General features: G+C 37.9%; 4 non-coding genes across 4 annotated transcripts; all 4 read left to right on the top strand.

Annotated features, from left to right (window-relative positions):
- Positions 1-1002: 1002 nt before the first annotated feature.
- Trnak-uuu (transfer RNA lysine (anticodon UUU)) lies at positions 1003-1094 on the top strand. Its single transcript is given in 2 exon segments — positions 1003-1039; positions 1059-1094. It is a non-coding gene; the product is annotated as a tRNA-Lys (tRNA).
- A 6138-nt stretch (positions 1095-7232) lies between these two features.
- On the top strand, positions 7233-7324 carry Trnak-uuu (transfer RNA lysine (anticodon UUU)). The gene is given in 2 exon segments: positions 7233-7269; positions 7289-7324. It is a non-coding gene; the product is annotated as a tRNA-Lys (tRNA).
- A 3008-nt stretch (positions 7325-10332) lies between these two features.
- Trnak-uuu (transfer RNA lysine (anticodon UUU)) lies at positions 10333-10424 on the top strand. The gene is given in 2 exon segments: positions 10333-10369; positions 10389-10424. It is a non-coding gene; the product is annotated as a tRNA-Lys (tRNA).
- A 3061-nt stretch (positions 10425-13485) lies between these two features.
- Trnak-uuu (transfer RNA lysine (anticodon UUU)) lies at positions 13486-13577 on the top strand. The gene is given in 2 exon segments: positions 13486-13522; positions 13542-13577. It is a non-coding gene; the product is annotated as a tRNA-Lys (tRNA).
- Positions 13578-14502: the final 925 nt, after the last annotated feature.

The raw sequence follows: 14502 nt of genomic DNA on the forward strand, positions 1-14502 counted from the left end.
GAGGTCAACTTTGAATTTCAGTTTTTGAGGCCTTAAAAATAAAGTAGGTGGAAGTCACTGGAGCCAATGGTCTTAATCAATCAGTAACCAAGTAAATAAATAAGTAAAGTATACGTTGGTCATGTTACTAAATGAGAAACCTGAAAACTTTGCATTTTTTTGCTTTAAGTCGAGTATCTCCTAGGAAAATTTTGGTGGATCAAGGCGAGGGAGGTGGAAGACAGACAGACAGAGACAGGTGAGGTGGAAGACAGACAGACAGAGACAGACAGACAGAGACAGACAGACAGAAATAGACAGAGACAGACAGAGATAGAGAGAGAGAGAGAGAGGGAGAGAGAGAGAGAGAGAGAGAGAGAGAGAGAGAGAGAGAGAGAGACAGAGACAGAGTTAGCCCACATGCAGTCAGTTTACATCAGAGATTCTCAAACTTTTTGGGTCCTTTTTCTTACACACCAGAACCCACATGGACCCTCTCGACGCCCACCGGGAAGTAGTAGCGTCCACTTTCAGAACCTATAATTTACGTAACTGAAACCACTGCTAACTGTTTTATTCGAGGTCTAAATAAACGAGGTCTAGTTTATCGAGCTTTGATGAAGTTAGCGTGTTAAAAATAGAGATATGTTTTCAAGGATGTGGATTACCATTATGTTTACAGGTTTAGAAGAGGAGGAATTCCGGAATTTTGAATGACTCTTCCTCGACTCTTGTCTGTTTCCTGAAATATCTCTTCAAATTGAATATCTTTCAATTGCATTTCAGCAGGAATACGTTTAGGAGAATGAAGGTTATGTTATGTTGATAGTTGAAATGTATGAATCTGAAAGAAAAGTGGTAGATGCTAAAATCTTGAAAAGTGCTATTACCAAAGTCGAAGGAGCGGAAGTGCATGATCCGACTGGTGTAAAAATATATATTTTCAAGAAAGTTATGAGGATAAGATCGTGTGAAGTGGGCAATATTGGTTCATTCTAAATGTAAGAATGTGTTAGTTGCACCGCCCGCATAGCTCAGTCGGTAGAGCATCAGACTTTTAATCGCTAAGTTAGCAAGTGATCTGAGGGTCGTGGGTTCAAGTCCCCCTGCGGGCGAATGTTTTCATTTTTACTCAATTGAAATGTTTTGCATGTCTGAAGATTTATACTGGTTTAATGTCCACACGTGTCTTTCGTTAACTTCAAAATAACTTTTCCTTTGAAAACATGAAGTAACCCATTGCATAGTGTGGAGAAATTGTATCAATATTTTCTGTCTTTGAATTGGATGTTAAATTATTGTCCTATATTGATGGTTTTTATGATTTTTATTACTTAAAATGTTTATTTATAACACTTTCCATTCTGATTTCATATCCAGTCGTGGTCAACTTTGTCTTTCCCTACCCCAGCTTCAACAAAACAAAGTACCAGTAAAGAACTGGGGTAATCCTCTCATCAAAATTATTTGCTTTGTATCTAAATCAGAAACAATTATCACAATGAGCAAGATTGTTGAATCATTGGAAGGTAGCTGGAAATCACTGGAATCAATGGTCTTAATGAACCAGTAACCTAGTAAATAAATAAATAAAATATACGTGGGTCATGTTCGTAAATCAGAAACCTGAAAACTTTGTGGTTTTTGTTTTCAGGGCAGTTTCTGCTAGGAATATTTTGGTGGATCGACAGCGATTTTGAATAGGTCATGTGATCGATGTTTGCATTGGAGGTACATGGATGTCTGGCTATGTCAGAGCGAGGGAGCTTGAGTTAGAGAGAGAAAACGGGTGAGGTGGAAGACAGATGGACAGAGCCAGACAGACAGAAATAGACAGAGACAGACAGAAAAAAAACAGAGAGAGAGAGAGAGAAAGAGAGAGAGAGAGAGAGAGAGAGAGAGAAAGAGAGAGAGAGATAGACAGACAGAGTTAGCCTCGTGCAGTCAGTTTACATCAGAGATTCTCAAACTTTTTGGGTCATTGCTCCACTCATGGTCACAAAACGCCCTGAGCACCCCACCCCTATGTTTATGTATAAATAAATACTTTATATTATACTAATTGATATATACTATGAAACATTTGATATTTTAAATATTATATACTTAGTGTTCAATACGATAATAATCTTAGAAATTCATAGGGTCCCCCAATCTACTGCCTTCCACTCAATGCCTCCTTTTTCTTACACACCAGCACCCACATGGACGATCTCGACGCCCACCGGGGAGTAGTAGCGCCCACTTTCAGAACCTGTAGTTTACGTAACTGAAACCACTGTTAACTGTTTTATTCGAGGTCTAAATAAACGAGGTCTAGTTTATCGAGCTTTGATGAAGTTAGCGTATTAAAAATAGAGATATGTTTTCAAGGATGTGGATTACCATTATGTTTACAGGTTTAGAAGAGGAGGAATTCCGGAATTTTGAATGAGTCTTCCTCGACTCGTGTCTGTTTCCTCAAATATCTGTTCAAATTGAATATCTTTCAATTGCATTTTTGCAGGAATACGTTTAGGAGAATGAAGGTTATGTTATGTTGATAGTTGAAATGTATGAATCTGAAAGAAAAGTGGTAGATGCTAAAGTCGACGGCGCAGAAATGCATGAGCCGACCGGTGGATAAATATTCATTTTCAATAAAGTTATGCTGATAAGTTCGTGTGAAGTGAGCAATATTGGTTCATATAAAATCTAAGAACGTGTTAATACGTCCGTCCGCATAGCTCAGTCGGTAGAGCATCAGCCTTTTAATCGCTAAGTAAAGAAATGATCTGAAGGTCGTTAGTTCAAGTCTCCCGAATGAATGTTTTCATTTTACTTCATTGAAATGTTTTGCATATCTGAATTGGATGTTAAATTATTGTCCTATATTGATGGTTTTTATGGCTTTTATTACTTAAAATGTTTATTAACAACACTTTACATTCTAATTTCATATCCAGTCGTGGTCAATTTTGTCTTTCACTACCCCAGCTTCAATAAAACAAAGTACCAGTCAAGAACTAGAAGAATGCTCTCATCAAAATTATTTGCTTTTAACTGAATCAGAAACAATTATCGCAAGGAGCAAGTTAAGAGAATCCTTGGAAAGTCGGAAAACATACTTTGCCGTATTTGCTCCGACACTTTAATTTCTGAGTTCAAATACCGCCGAGATCAACTTTGAATTTCAGTTTTTGAGGCCTTAAAAATAAAGTAGGTGGAAGTCACTGGAGCCAATGGTCTTAATCAATCAGTAACCAAGTAAATAAATAAGTAAAGTATACGTTGGTCATGTTACTAAATGAGAAACCTGAAAACTTTGCATTTTTTTGCTTTAAGTCGAGTATCTCCTAGGAAAATTTTGGTGGATCAAGGCGAGGGAGGTGGAAGACAGACAGACAGAGACAGGTGAGGTGGAAGACAGACAGACAGAGACAGACAGACAGAGACAGACAGACAGAAATAGACAGAGACAGACAGAGATAGAGAGAGAGAGAGAGAGGAGAGAGAGAGAGAGAGAGAGAGAGAGAGAGAGAGAGAGAGAGAGAGACAGAGACAGAGTTAGCCCACATGCAGTCAGTTTACATCAGAGATTCTCAAACTTTTTGGGTCCTTTTTCTTACACACCAGAACCCACATGGACCCTCTCGACGCCCACCGGGAAGTAGTAGCGTCCACTTTCAGAACCTATAATTTACGTAACTGAAACCACTGCTAACTGTTTTATTCGAGGTCTAAATAAACGAGGTCTAGTTTATCGAGCTTTGATGAAGTTAGCGTGTTAAAAATAGAGATATGTTTTCAAGGATGTGGATTACCATTATGTTTACAGGTTTAGAAGAGGAGGAATTCCGGAATTTTGAATGACTCTTCCTCGACTCTTGTCTGTTTCCTGAAATATCTCTTCAAATTGAATATCTTTCAATTGCATTTCAGCAGGAATACGTTTAGGAGAATGAAGGTTATGTTATGTTGATAGTTGAAATGTATGAATCTGAAAGAAAAGTGGTAGATGCTAAAATCTTGAAAAGTGCTATTACCAAAGTCGAAGGAGCGGAAGTGCATGATCCGACTGGTGTAAAAATATTTATTTTCAAGAAAGTTATGAGGATAAGATCGTGTGAAGTGGGCAATATTGGTTCATTCTAAATGTAAGAATGTGTTAGTCGCACCTCCCGCATAGCTCAGTCGGTAGAGCATCAGACTTTTAATCGCTAAGTTAGCAAGTGATCTGAGGGTCGTGGGTTCAAGTCCCCCTGCGGGCGAATGTTTTCATTTTTACTCAATTGAAATGTTTTGCATGTCTGAAGATTTATACTGGTTTAATGTCCACACGTGTCTTTCGTTAACTTCAAAATAACTTTTCCTTTGAAAACATGAAGTAACCCATTGCATAGTGTGGAGAAATTGTATCAATATTTTCTGTCTTTGAATTGGATGTTAAATTATTGTCCTATATTGATGGTTTTTATGATTTTTATTACTTAAAATGTTTATTTATAACACTTTCCATTCTGATTTCATATCCAGTCGTGGTCAACTTTGTCTTTCCCTACCGCAGCTTCAACAAAACAAAGTACCAGTAAAGAACTGGGGTAATCCTCTCATCAAAATTATTTGCTTTGTATCTAAATCAGAAACAATTATCACAATGAGCAAGATTGTTGAATCATTGGAAGGTAGCTGGAAATCACTGGAATCAATGGTCTTAATGAACCAGTAACCTAGTAAATAAATAAATAAGATATACGTGGGTCATGTTCGTAAATCAGAAACCTGAAAACTTTGTGGTTTTTGTTTTCAGGGCAGTTTCTGCTAGGAATATTTTGGTGGATCGACAGCGATTTTGAATAGGTCATGTGATCTATGTTTGCATTGGAGGTACATGGATGTCTGGCTATGTCAGAGCGAGGGAGCTTGAGTTAGAGAGAGAAAACGGGTGAGGTGGAAGACAGATGGACAGAGCCAGACAGACAGAAATAGACAGAGACAGACAGAAAAAAAACAGAGAGAGAGAGAGAGAGAGAGAGAGAGAGAGAGAGAGAGATAGACAGACAGAGTTAGCCTCGTGCAGTCAGTTTACATCAGAGATTCTCAAACCTTTTGGGTCACTGCTCCTCTCATGGCCACATAACGCCCTGAGCACCCCACCCCTATGTTTATGTATAAATAAATACTTTATATTATACTACTTTATATATACTATGAAACATTTGATATTTTAAATATTATATACTTAGTGTTCAATACGATAATAATCTTAGAAATTCATAGGGTCCCCCAATCTACTGCCTTCCACTCAATGCCTCCTTTTTCTTACACACCAGCACCCATATGGACGATCTCGACGCCCACCGGGGAGTAGTAGCGCCCACTTTCAGAACCTGTAGTTTACGTAACTGAAACCACTGCTAACTGTTTTATTCGAGGTCTAAATAAACGAGGTCTAGTTTATCGAGCTTTGATGAAGTTAGCGTGTTAAAAATAGAGATATGTTTTCAAGGATGTGGATTACCATTATGTTTACAGGATTAGAAGAGGAGGAATTCCGGAATTTTGAATGAGTCTTCCTCGACTCGTGTCTGTTTCCTCAAATATCTGTTCAAATTGAATATCTTTCAATTGCATTTTTGCAGGAATACGTTTAGGAGAATGAAGGTTATGTTATGTTGATAGTTGAAATGTATGAATCTGAAAGAAAAGTGGTAGATGCTAAAGTCGACGGCGCAGAAATGCATGAGCCGACCGGTGAATAAATATTCATTTTCAATAAAGTTATGGGGATAAGTTCGTGTGAAGTGAGCAATATTGGTTCATATAAAATCTAAGAACGTGTTAATACTCCGTCCGAATAGCTCAGTCGGTAGAACATCAGCCTTTTAATCGCTAAGTAAACAAATGATCTGAAGGTCGTTAGTTCAAGTCTCCCGAATGAATGTTTTCATTTTACTTCATTGAAATGTTTTGCATATCTGAATTGGATGTTAAATTATTGTCCTATATTGATGGTTTTTATGGCTTTTATTACTTAAAATGTTTATTAACAACACTTTACATTCTAATTTCATATCCAGTCGTGGTCAACTTTGTCTTTCACTACCCCAGCTTCAATAAAACAAAGTACCAGTCAAGAACTAGAAGAATGCTCTCATCAAAATTATTTGCTTTTAACTGAATCAGAAACAATTATCGCAAGGAGCAAGCTAAGAGAATCCTTGGAAAGTCGGAAAACATACTTTGCCGTATTTGCTCCGACACTTTAATTTCTGAGTTCAAATACCGCCGAGGTCAACTTTGAATTTCAGTTTTTGAGGCCTTAAAAATAAAGTAGGTGGAAGTCACTGGAGCCAATGGTCTTAATCAATCAGTAACCAAGTAAATAAATAAGTAAAGTATACGTTGGTCATGTTACTAAATGAGAAACCTGAAAACTTTGCATTTTTTTGCTTTAAGTCGAGTATCTCCTAGGAAAATTTTGGTGGATCAAGGCGAGGGAGGTGGAAGACAGACAGACAGAGACAGGTGAGGTGGAAGACAGACAGACAGAGACAGACAGACAGAGACAGACAGACAGAAATAGACAGAGACAGACAGAGATAGAGAGAGAGAGAGAGAGGGAGAGAGAGAGAGAGAGAGCGAGAGAGACAGAGACAGAGTTAGCCCACATGCAGTCAGTTTACATCAGAGATTCTCAAACTTTTTGGGTCCTTTTTCTTACACACCAGAACCCACATGGTCCCTCTCGACGCCCACCGGGAAGTAGTAGCGCCCACTTTCAGAACCTATAATTTACGTAACTGAAACCACTGCTAACTGTTTTATTCGAGGTCTAAATAAACGAGGTCTAGTTTATCGAGCTTTGATGAAGTTAGCGTTTTAAAAATAGAGATATGTTTTCAAGGATGTGGATTACCATTATGTTTACAGCACGCGAAGAGGAGGAATTCCGGAATTTTGAATGACTCTTCCTCGACTCTTGTCTGTTTCCTGAAATATCTCTTCAAATTGAATATCTTTCAATTGCATTTCAGCAGGAATACGTTTAGGAGATTGAAGGTTATGTTATGTTGATAGTTGAAATGTATGAATCTGAAAGAAAAGTGGTAGATGCTAAAATCTTGAAAAGTGCTATTACCAAAGTCGAAGGAGCGGAAGTGCATGATCCGACTGGTGTAAAAATATTTATTTTCAAGAAAGTTATGAGGATAAGATCGTGTGAAGTGGGCAATATTGGTTCATACTAAATGTAAGAATGTGTTAGTTGCACCGCCCGCATAGCTCAGTCGGTAGAGCATCAGACTTTTAATCGCTAAATTAGCAAGTGATCTGAGGGTCGTGGGTTCAAGTCCCCCTGCGGGCGAATGTTTTCATTTTTACTCAATTGAAATGTTTTGCATGTCTGAAGATTTATACTGGTTTAATGTCCACACGTGTCTTTCGTTAACTTCAAAATAACTTTTCCTTTGAAAACATGAAGTAACCCATTGCATAGTGTGGAGAAATTGTATCAATATTTTCTGTCTTTGAATTGGATGTTAAATTATTGTCCTATATTGATGGTTTTTATGATTTTTATTACTTAAAATGTTTATTTATAACACTTTCCATTCTGATTTCATATCCAGTCGTGGTCAACTTTGTCTTTCCCTACCCCAGCTTCAACAAAACAAAGTACCAGTAAAGAACTGGGGTAATCCTCTCATCAAAATTATTTGCTTTGTATCTAAATCAGAAACAATTATCACAATGAGCAAGATTGTTGAATCATTGGAAGGTAGCTGGAAATCACTGGAATCAATGGTCTTAATGAACCAGTAACCTAGTAAATAAATAAATAAAATATACGTGGGTCATGTTCGTAAATCAGAAACCTGAAAACTTTGTGGTTTTTGTTTTCAGGGCAGTTTCTGCTAGGAATATTTTGGTGGATCGACAGCGATTTTGAATAGGTCATGTGATCGATGTTTGCATTGGAGGTACATGGATGTCTGGCTATGTCAGAGCGAGGGAGCTTGAGTTAGAGAGAGAAAACGGGTGAGGTGGAAGACAGATGGACAGAGCCAGACAGACAGAAATAGACAGAGACAGACAGAAAAAAAACAGAGAGAGAGAGAGAGAAAGAGAGAGAGAGAGAAAGAGAGAGAGAGATAGACAGACAGAGTTAGCCTCGTGCAGTCAGTTTACATCAGAGATTCTCAAACTTTTTGGGTCATTGCTCCACTCATGGCCACATAACGCCCTGAGCACCCCACCCCTATGTTTATGTATAAATAAATACTTTATATTATACTAATTGATATATACTTTGAAACATTTGATATTTTAAATATTATATACTTAGTGTTCAATACGATAATAATCTTAGAAATTCATAGGGTCCCCCAATCTACTGCCTTCCACTCAATGCCTCCTTTTTCTTACACACCAGCACCCACATGGACGATCTCGACGCCCACCGGGGAGTAGTAGCGCCCACTTTCAGAACTTGTAGTTTACGTAACTGAAACCACTGTTAACTGTTTTATTCGAGGTCTAAATAAACGAGGTCTAGTTTATCGAGCTTTGATGAAGTTAGCGTATTAAAAATAGAGATATGTTTTCAAGGATGTGAATTACCATTATGTTTACAGGTTTAGAAGAGGAGGAATTCCGGAATTTTGAATGAGTCTTCCTCGACTCGTGTCTGTTTCCTCAAATATCTGTTCAAATTGAATATCTTTCAATTGCATTTTTCCAGGAATACGTTTAGGAGAATGAAGGTTATGTTATGTTGATAGTTGAAATGTATGAATCTGAAAGAAAAGTGGTAGATGCTAAAGTCGACGGCGCAGAAATGCATGAGCCGACCGGTGGATAAATATTCATTTTCAATAAAGTTATGGGGATAAGTTCGTGTGAAGTGAGCAATATTGGTTCATATAAAATCTAAGAACGTGTTAATACGTCCGTCCGCATAGCTCAGTCGGTAGAGCATCAGCCTTTTAATCGCTAAGTAAATAAATGATCTGAAGGTCGTTAGTTCTAGTCTCCCGAATGAATGTTTTCATTTTACTTCATTGAAATGTTTTGCATATCTGAATTGGATGTTAAATTATTGTCCTATATTGATGGTTTTTATGGCTTTTATTACTTAAAATGTTTATTAACAACACTTTACATTCCAATTTCATATCCAGTCGTGGTCAACTTTGTCTTTCACTACCCCAGCTTCAATAAAACAAAGTACCAGTCAAGGACTAGAAGAATGCTCTCATCAAAATTATTTGCTTTTAACTGAATCAGAAACAATTATCGCAAGGAGCAAGCTAAGAGAATCCTTGGAAAGTCGGAAAACATACTTTGCCGTATTTGCTCCGACACTTTAATTTCTGAGTTCAAATACCGCCGAGGTCAACTTTGAATTTCAGTTTTTGAGGCCTTAAAAATAAAGTAGGTGGAAGTCACTGGAGCCAATGGTCTTAATCAATCAGTAACCAAGTAAATAAATAAGTAAAGTATACGTTGGTCATGTTACTAAATGAGAAACCTGAAAACTTTGCATTTTTTTGCTTTAAGTCGAGTATCTCCTAGGAAAATTTTGGTGGATCAAGGCGAGGGAGGTGGAAGACAGACAGACAGAGACAGGTGAGGTGGAAGACAGACAGACAGAGACAGACAGACAGAGACAGACAGACAGAAATAGACAGAGACAGACAGAGATAGAGAGAGAGAGAGAGAGGGAGAGAGAGAGAGAGAGCGAGAGAGACAGAGACAGAGTTAGCCCACATGCAGTCAGTTTACATCAGAGATTCTCAAACTTTTTGGGTCCTTTTTCTTACACACCAGAACCCACATGGTCCCTCTCGACGCCCACCGGGAAGTAGTAGCGCCCACTTTCAGAACCTATAATTTACGTAACTGAAACCACTGCTAACTGTTTTATTCGAGGTCTAAATAAACGAGGTCTAGTTTATCGAGCTTTGATGAAGTTAGCGTGTTAAAAATAGAGATATGTTTTCAAGGATGTGGATTACCATTATGTTTACAGGTTTAGAAGAGGAGGAATTCCGGAATTTTGAATGACTCTTCCTCGACTCTTGTCTGTTTCCTGAAATATCTCTTCAAATTGAATATCTTTCAATTGCATTTCAGCAGGAATACGTTTAGGAGAATGAAGGTTATGTTATGTTGATAGTTGAAATGTATGAATCTGAAAGAAAAGTGGTAGATGCTAAAATCTTGAAAAGTGCTATTACCAAAGTCGAAGGAGCGGAAGTGCATGATCCGACTGGTGTAAAAATATTTATTTTCAAGAAAGTTATGAGGATAAGATCGTGTGAAGTGGGCAATATTGGTTCATTCTAAATGTAAGAATGTGTTAGTTGCACCGCCCGCATAGCTCAGTCGGTAGAGCATCAGACTTTTAATCGCTAAGTTAGCAAGTGATCTGAGGGTCGTGGGTTCAAGTCCCCCTGCGGGCGAATGTTTTCATTTTTACTCAATTGAAATGTTTTGCATGTCTGAAGATTTATACTGGTTTAATGTCCACACGTGTCTTTCGTTAACTTCAAAATAACTTTTCCTTTGAAAACATGAAGTAACCCATTGCATAGTGTGGAGAAATTGTAGCAATATTTTCTGTCTTTGAATTGGATGTTAAATTATTGTCCTATATTGATGGTTTTTATGATTTTTATTACTTAAAATGTTTATTTATAACACTTTCCATTCTGATTTCATATCCAGTCGTGGTCAACTTTGTCTTTCCCTACCGCAGCTTCAACAAAACAAAGTACCAGTAAAGAACTGGGGTAATCCTCTCATCAAAATTATTTGCTTTGTATCTAAATCAGAAACAATTATCACAATGAGCAAGATTGTTGAATCATTGGAAGGTAGCTGGAAATCACTGGAATCAATGGTCTTAATGAACCAGTAACCTAGTAAATAAATAAATAAAATATACGTGGGTCATGTTCGTAAATCAGAAACCTGAAAACTTTGTGGTTTTTGTTTTCAGGGGAGTTTCTGCTAGGAATATTTTGGTGGATCGACAGCGATTTTGAATAGGTCATGTGATCGATGTTTGCATTGGAGGTACATGGATGTCTGGCTATGTCAGAGCGAGGGAGCTTGAGTTAGAGAGAGAAAACGGGTGAGGTGGAAGACAGATGGACAGAGCCAGACAGACAGAAATAGACAGAGACAGACAGAAAAAAACAGAGAGAGAGAGAGAGAGAGAGAGAGAGAGAAAGAGAGAGAGAGAGAGAGAGAGAGAGAGAGAGAGAGAGAAAGAGAGAGAGAGATAGACAGACAGAGTTAGCCTCGTGCAGTCAGTTTACATCAGAGATTCTCAAACTTTTTGGGTCATTGCTCCACTCATGGTCACATAACGCCCTGAGCACCCCACCCCTATGTTTATGTATAAATAAATACTTTATATTATACTAATTGATATATACTATGAAACATTTGATATTTTAAATATTATATACTTAGTGTTCAATACGATAATAATCTTAGAAATTCATAGGGTCCCCCAATCTACTGCCTTCCACTCAATGCCTCCTTTTTCTTACGCACCAGCACCCACATGGACGATCTCGACGCCCACCGGGGAGTAGTAGCGCCCACTTTCAGAACCTGTAGTTTACGTAACTGAAACCACTGTTAACTGTTTTATTCGAGGTCTAAATAAACGAGGTCTAGTTTATCGAGCTTTGATGAAGTTAGCGTATTAAAAATAGAGATATGTTTTCAAGGATGTGGATTACCATTATGTTTACAGGTTTAGAAGAGGAGGAATTCCGGAATTTTGAATGAGTCTTCCTCGACTCGTGTCTGTTTCCTCAAATATCTGTTCAAATTGAATATCTTTCAATTGCATTTTTGCAGGAATACGTTTAGGAGAATGAAGGTTATGTTATGTTGATAGTTGAAATGTATGAATCTGAAAGAAAAGTGGTAGATGCTAAAGTCGACGGCGCAGAAATGCATGAGCCGACCGGTGGATAAATATTCATTTTCAATAAAGTTATGCTGATAAGTTCGTGTGAAGTGAGCAATATTGGTTCATATAAAATCTAAGAACGTGTTAATACGTCCGTCCGCATAGCTCAGTCGGTAGAGCATCAGCCTTTTAATCGCTAAGTAAAGAAATGATCTGAAGGTCGTTAGTTCAAGTCTCCCGAATGAATGTTTTCATTTTACTTCATTGAAATGTTTTGCATATCTGAATTGGATGTTAAATTATTGTCCTATATTGATGGTTTTTATGGCTTTTATTACTTAAAATGTTTATTAACAACACTTTACATTCTAATTTCATATCCAGTCGTGGTCAATTTTGTCTTTCACTACCCCAGCTTCAATAAAACAAAGTACCAGTCAAGAACTAGAAGAATGCTCTCATCAAAATTATTTGCTTTTAACTGAATCAGAAACAATTATCGCAAGGAGCAAGCTAAGAGAATCCTTGGAAAGTCGGAAAACATACTTTGCCGTATTTGCTCCGACACTTTAATTTCTGAGTTCAAATACCGCCGAGATCAACTTTGAATTTCAGTTTTTGAGGCCTTAAAAATAAAGTAGGTGGAAGTCACTGGAGCCAATGGTCTTAATCAATCAGTAACCAAGTAAATAAATAAGTAAAGTATACGTTGGTCATGTTACTAAATGAGAAACCTGAAAACTTTGCATTTTTTTGCTTTAAGTCGAGTATCTCCTAGGAAAATTTTGGTGGATCAAGGCGAGGGAGGTGGAAGACAGACAGACAGAGACAGGTGAGGTGGAAGACAGACAGACAGAGACAGACAGACAGAGACAGACAGACAGAAATAGACAGAGACAGACAGAGATAGAGAGAGAGAGAGAGAGGGAGATAGAGAGAGAGAGAGAGAGAGAGAGAGAGAGAGAGAGACAGAGACAGAGTTAGCCCACATGCAGTCAGTTTACATCAGAGATTCTCAAACTTTTTGGGTCCTTTTTCTTACACACCAGAACCCACATGGATCCTCTCGACGCCCACCGGGAAGTAGTAGCGTCCACTTTCAGAACCTATAATTTACGTAACTGAAACCACTGCTAACTGTTTTATTCGAGGTCTAAATAAACGAGGTCTAGTTTATCGAGCTTTGATGAAGTTAGCGTGTTAAAAATAGAGATATGTTTTCAAGGATGTGGATTACCATTATGTTTACAGGTTTAGAAGAGGAGGAATTCCGGAATTTTGAATGACTCTTCCTCGACTCTTGTCTGTTTCCTGAAATATCTCTTCAAATTGAATATCTTTCAATTGCATTTCAGCAGGAATACGTTTAGGAGAATGAAGGTTATGTTATGTTGATAGTTGAAATGTATGAATCTGAAAGAAAAGTGGTAGATGCTAAAATCTTGAAAAGTGCTATTACCAAAGTCGAAGGAGCGGAAGTGCATGATCCGACTGGTGTAAAAATATTTATTTTCAAGAAAGTTATGAGGATAAGATCGTGTGAAGTGGGCAATATTGGTTCATTCTAAATGTAAGAATGTGTTAGTTGCACCGCCCGCATAGCTCAGTCGGTAGAGCATCAGACTTTTAATCGCTAAGTTAGCAAGTGATCTGAGGGTCGTGGGTTCAAGTCCCCCTGCGGGCGAATGTTTTCATTTTTACTCAATTGAAATGTTTTGCATGTCTGAAGATTTATACTGGTTTAATGTCCACACGTGTCTTTCGTTAACTTCAAAATAACTTTTCCTTTGAAAACATGAAGTAACCCATTGCATAGTGTGGAGAAATTGTAGCAATATTTTCTGTCTTTGAATTGGATGTTAAATTATTGTCCTATATTGATGGTTTTTATGATTTTTATTACTTAAAATGTTTATTTATAACACTTTCCATTCTGATTTCATATCCAGTCGTGGTCAACTTTGTCTTTCCCTACCGCAGCTTCAACAAAACAAAGTACCAGTAAAGAACTGGGGTAATCCTCTCATCAAAATTATTTGCTTTGTATCTAAATCAGAAACAATTATCACAATGAGCAAGATTGTTGAATCATTGGAAGGTAGCTGGAAATCACTGGAATCAATGGTCTTAATGAACCAGTAACCTAGTAAATAAATAAATAAAATATACGTGGGTCATGTTCGTAAATCAGAAACCTGAAAACTTTGTGGTTTTTGTTTTCAGGGGAGTTTCTGCTAGGAATATTTTGGTGGATCGACAGCGATTTTGAATAGGTCATGTGATCGATGTTTGCATTGGAGGTACATGGATGTCTGGCTATGTCAGAGCGAGGGAGCTTGAGTTAGAGAGAGAAAACGGGTGAGGTGGAAGACAGATGGACAGAGCCAGACAGACAGAAATAGACAGAGACAGACAGAAAAAAACAGAGAGAGAGAGAGAGAGAGAGAGAGAGAGAAAGAGAGAGAGAGAGAGAGAGAGAGAGAGAGAGAGAGAAAGAGAGAGAGAGATAGACAGACAGAGTTAGCCTCGTGCAGTCAGTTTACATCAGAGATTCTCAAACTTTTTGGGTCATTGCTCCACTCATGGTCACATAACGCCCTGAGCACCCC

Source organism: Octopus bimaculoides, chromosome 9, assembly GCF_046866305.1.
Source record: "Octopus bimaculoides isolate indiv1 chromosome 9, ASM4686630v1, whole genome shotgun sequence".
Classification (NCBI taxonomy): Eukaryota; Metazoa; Mollusca; class Cephalopoda; order Octopoda; family Octopodidae; genus Octopus; species Octopus bimaculoides.